The 5,575-nt window shown below is 47.0% G+C and overlaps 1 long non-coding RNA gene across 1 annotated transcript; it reads right to left on the reverse strand.

The window, feature by feature from the left end:
- Positions 1 to 3,653: 3,653 nt before the first annotated feature.
- LOC130588125 (uncharacterized) lies at positions 3,654 to 5,569 on the reverse strand. The gene is made up of 2 exons (XR_008966906.1): positions 4,737 to 5,569; positions 3,654 to 4,703 (listed from the first exon to the last, which is right to left on the reverse strand). It is a non-coding gene; the product is annotated as an uncharacterized LOC130588125 (long non-coding RNA).
- Positions 5,570 to 5,575: the final 6 nt, after the last annotated feature.

Genomic DNA, 5,575 nt, shown 5'->3' on the forward strand with positions numbered 1-5,575 from the left:
GATTTTGGGGGATTTTGGGGAATTTTGGTCGATTTGGGGGGATTTTGGGGGATTTTGGGGTCCCTACCTGTGCCTCCTGCGTGCTCTGCTGTCGGGATCCCAAAATTCTGCAAATCGAGGGGTGGGGAAGTCAAAAATAGACTCCCCAAAAAAATAAAAATAAAAATTAAAATTAAAATAAAAATAAAAATAAAAATAGAAAATAAAAATAGAAAATAAAAATAAAAATAAAGATAAAAATAAAAATTAAAATAAGTATAAAAATAAAAATATAAAAATAAAAATATAAAAATAAAAATTGCCGCCCTTTCCCAAATTCTGGAGGTTCCACTAAAATTCCAAAATTCGGGACCGCCCCCCCCCCCCAAAGTCCTGGGAACCCCAAAATCCCGATTTTTTCCCCAAAATTTTGATTGTTTTCCCCCAAAATTTTATTTTTTGTTCCCCAAAATTTTGATTTTTTTTTCCCCAAAATTTGATTTCGTGATTCTCTCCCAAGATTTGGGATCCCTCCCCAAAATCCCGGAACTTTCCAGAACCCCAAAATCTCACGGGACACCCCCCAAAATCCCCAAAATTCCTCAAAATTCCCCACCCCAGGACCCTAAAAATTCCATTTTCCCACAACTTTTCTCTCCCAAAATCCCGAATTTTTCCCCAAAATCCCGGAACTTTCCAAAACCCCCCAAAATCTCACGGAACTTCCCAAAAAAATCCTCCAAATTTCCCATCTCAGGACCCCCAAAATTCAATTTTCCCACAATTCTTTTCTCCCAAAATCCCGATTTTTTTCGGTTTTTTTTTCTGGAATTTTTTCCCAAAATCCCGGAACTTTTCAGAAACCCCAAAATCTCCCAAAAATCCTCCAAATTCCCACCCCAGAACCCCCAAAATTCCATTTTCCCACAATTCTTTTCTCCCAAAATCCCGATTTTTTTCGCGATTTTTTCGGGATTTCTTTCGGGATTTTTTCGCGATTTTTTCGCGATTTTCCCGGGATTTTTCCGGGATTTTTTCGCTATTTTTTCAGGATTTTTTCCGGTTTTTTTCTGGAATTTTTTCCCAAAATCCCAATTTTTTCCCCCAAAATCCTCACCCGGGCCGGATCCCCCTGAGCAGCCGCATTCGCGCTCCCAAAGCCATCGCGGCCATGTCGCGATATCTCCCGATGTCGCCGCTCTCTGTCGCGATATCGCCGGGATTTGTCCCCAAATTCCCCCCCGCTCGCGCAAGGTCACGGCCGAGGGGCGTGGCCAAAACGCGCGGGGGACGCTGGGAAATGTAGTGAACACGCCCACATCCGTTTCTATCAACTTTATGTTGATTTATGCTAATTTATGCTAATTTATGCTAATGACACATCGAACGCCACGCCCCGGTTGCGTTCCCGCGCTGACGCTCGATGTGGGCGTGGTCTGGAGCGCGGGGCACGCTGGGAAATGTAGTAAACACGCCCACATCCGATTTATGATGTTTTATGCTAATCTATGCTAATTTATGGCCAATTTATGTTAATTTATGCTAATGAGACGTCGATCGTCGCGCCCCGGTTGCGTTCCCGCGCTGACGCTCGATGTGGGCGTGGTCTGGAGCGCGGGGCACGCTGGGAAATGTAGTAAACACGCCCACATCCGGTTTACGCTGTTTTATGCTAATTTATGTTAATTTTATGCTAATTTATCCTAATGAGATGTCGATCGTCACGCCTCGGTTGCGTTATCGCGGTGACGCTCGACGTGGGCGGGGTTTTAGGAAAGGGGCGTGGTCTGGAGCGCGGGGCACGCTGGGAAATGTAGTCAATATGCCCACATCCGTTTTGTCACATTTTTATGCTTATTTATGCTAATTTTATGTTGATTTATGGTATAATACGCTGATTTATGCTAATGAGATGCCGATCGTCACGCCCCGGTTGCGTTGCCGCGGTGATGCTCGACGTGGGCGTGGTTTTAGGGAAGGGGCGTGGCCAAAACACGCGGGGCACGCTGGGAAATGTAGTGAACACGCCCACTTCCTTTTCGTCAAATTTTATGCTCGTTTATGGTAAATTTATGCTAATTTATGCTAATTTATGCTAATGTATTTCGTCACACCCCACCCGCATTGCCGCGGTGACGCGCGATGTGGGCGTGGTTTTGGGGAAGGGGCGTGGCCGCCGGAGTTTTTAATTTTAAAGTAAAATTATTGGTTTTTAGAGGTTGATTTTTGGGGGAAACGCTCCCGAATTGATGAGTGGTTTTTGGGGATTTGAGTTTAAGGAAAAAATCAATTTTTTATCGTATTTTTAGGTGGTTTTAGGGTTTAATTTTACGGGAAACCCCCTGAAATTAATGTGCAATTTTAAGGGGCTTAAATTTAAAAAAAATCATAGGGTTTGGGGGGCTTTTGTGGAAACGCTGGGAGAGCTTTGGGGATTTCACTGTTCCCACCCTTTTCCCATCACATTTTCCACCCTTTTTCCCTCACATTTTTCACTTTTTTCCCCTCACATTTCCCCTCACATTTTCCCCTCACATTTCCCCTCACATTTCTCACCCTTTCCCCCTCACATTTTCCACCATTTTCCCCTCGCATTTCCCCTCACATTTCCCACCATTTTCCCCTCATTTTCCTCCCTTTTCCCCTCACATTTCCCACCCTTTCCCCTCACATCCCCCACCCTTTTCCCCTCACATTTCCCCTCACATTTTCCACCCTTTTCCCCTCACATTTCCCCTCACTTTTTTCACTATTTTCCCCTCACATTCCCCACCCTTTTCCCCTCACATTTCCCCTCACATTCCCCACCCTTTTCCCCTCACATTTCCCCTCACATTTTTCACTATTTTCCCCTCACATTTCCCACCTTTTCCCCTCACATTTCCCCTCACATTTCCCACCTTTTTCCCCTCACATTTCCACCCTTTTTCCCCTCACATTTCCCCTCACATTTCCCACTCTTTTCCCCTCACATTCCCCACAATTTTCCCCTCACATTTCCACCCTTTTCCCCTCACATTTCTCACCCTTTCCCCCTCACATTTCCCACCATTTTCCCCTCACATTTTCCACCTTTTTCCCCTCATATTTCCCCTCACAATTCCCACCATTTTCCCCTCACATTTTCCACCTTTTTCCCCTCACATTTCCCCTCACAATTCCCACCTTTTCCCCTCACATTCCCCCTCACATTTTCCACCCTTTTCCCTCACATTTCCCCCCTTTTCCCCTCACATTCCCCTCTTATTTCCCCTCACATTTCCCACCCTTTTCCCCTCACATTTCTCACCCTTTTCCCCTCACATTTTCCCTCACCTTTCCCACCCTTTTCCCCTCACATTTCCCCTCACATTTTCCATCCTTTTCCCCTCACAGTTCCCCTCACATTCCCCACTCTTTTGCCTCACATTTCCCACAATTTTCCCCTCATATTTTCCACCTTTTCCCCTCACATTTCCCACCCTTTCCCCCTCACATTTCCCCTCACATTTTTCACCATTTTCCCCTCACATTTCCCATTTTTTCCCCTCACATTTCCCATTTTTTCCCCTCACATTTCCCATTTTTTCCCCTCCCATTTCCCCGCCTTTTCCCCCTCATTTTCGGGGCTCCATTTTTGTGTTCATTGCTGCAGCAGACAGACAGACAGACACAGAGACAGACACACACCCAGGTACGAAGCAACAGCGCCGTTTATTTACAATGGCGGGGGCTGCAGCCCCCCAAAATCCAAAATATTATCCTTCAAACAAAGAGGGGAGGGAGTAAAAGGTGTGGGAGGGGGGGGCCCCCCCAAATTCCAACTGGGAGAAGGTTTGAGGGAGGATCCCCCCAAATCCCCCCTTAAAACTCCCCCAAAATTGGGACAGACCCTGCCCGTTTTTGGGGGTGTCCCCCCCTTCAAAATGATGCTCTAAACACCCCCCAAAAAACTTCGGGGGAGGCCCCCCCAAAAAAGTGGGGTGCAGGGAACGTTTAGAAAAATAACACACATGAAAAAACTTGTTTCCAAAACCTCCGAGTTTGGGGTGAGGGACCCCCAAATCCACCCCCTCCCCTAAAATCTTCTACAGGGGTTGAGAGACCCCAAAACCTCATGAATTGGGGTACAGGACCCCAAATTCCATGTCCTGGGGGGGAATAAAAGACCCCCAAACGTAGAGGAGCCCCTCAGATTTCAACCAGGACCCCAAAAACTCCTAACGCGGGGTGAGAAACCCCAAAACTCTCTTTTTTTTGGGGTAGGGGACCTCAAACCCACCCATTTTAGGGGGGTTTTCCCCAAATCTCTTAATTTGGGATGTGGGACCCCCAAGCTCTCCTTTCCTGGGGGTGTGGGACCCCAAAATCTCATGATTTGGGGCAAAGAAAGCCCCCAACCCCCCCTATTTTAGGGGAGGCCCCCAAAATCTTTTTGTCTGGGGTGAGGGACCCCCAAAAATTTATAATTTGGGGTAGGGGAGCCCCCAAACACCCCCATTATCTACAGGGAGCTCCCCCAAATCTTAATTTGGGGTGAACAACCCCCCCAAATCTTCCCATCTTTGGGGTGGAGGACCCCCAAAAAATTCATGATTTGGGGTAGGAGACGCCCAAATTTGTACCCCAAGGAGGAAAAGCAACCCCAAAAACCCTCCTGTCCTGCAGATGAGGGACCCCAAAAACCTCCCCCTGGGTTGGCTGAGGGATTGAAATTCCCCAAATTTTAACCGGGACCCCAAAACCTCACAACCCGGGGGGGTGAAAGACCCCGAAACCGCCCAATTTGAGGCGAGGACCCCACAAAATCCCCTATTTTAGGGGGGCCCCAAAACCGCATGATTTGAGGGGTTTACAACCCCCCCAAAAAAAATCTCACTATTTTGGTAAAGGTTCCAACCCCCAAAATCCCACAATTTTGGGAAAAAATCATAAACCCCAAGATCTCACAATTTCAGGGGCGTGGGGTTTAGACCCTAAAATCCTCATGATTTTGGGGGGGGGAGGTTCACACACCCCAAACCATCACAATTTCCAGAGGTTACAAACCCCCATAATTTTGGGGAGCATCACCACCCCCAAAATCTCCAATTCTGGGAGAGTCCCAAACCCCAAAATCTCCCAATTTGAGGCCCCCACCCCCCAAAAAAAAACCCCCGTGAGGGTCGGGGTGGGATTTTTAGGARTCCCCCGTGGATCTGGGGGTGTTGGGGGTGGCTCTGCGGGGTCCCTCGCGGCATTTTTGGCAATAAAAAACGTCGGGGACGTTGTTTTTCTTGACTTTTGCGCAGGAAAGATGGATCCAGGTCCCACATTGGCTGCACTCGATCATGGGCCGACCCGCGAAAGGTTTCTGGCAGTAGCAGGTGATCAAATCCCAGGAATCGTCACCTGAAAATGGGGAAAAAAAAAAACCAGGGAAATATGAAAATGTGTAGGTGAGGTGAGCGCAGAGTTGGTGGTAAAAAACATGGGGAAAAAATGAGGAAAAAATGAGGCTAAAATGAGAAATGGGGGTTGTGGTACAGCAGAACTGCTTAAAGTTTTGTGGAGGAGTTAAAATATCTCAAATTTATATCCCAGGTCTTTGCTAAAATCATCCATATCTCTAAATTTA

The sequence above is a fragment of the Malurus melanocephalus genome, unplaced genomic scaffold (genome assembly GCF_030028575.1).
Source record: "Malurus melanocephalus ecotype Western Australia unplaced genomic scaffold, MMel_1.1 scaffold_3421, whole genome shotgun sequence".
NCBI classification, from domain to species: domain Eukaryota; kingdom Metazoa; phylum Chordata; class Aves; order Passeriformes; family Maluridae; genus Malurus; species Malurus melanocephalus.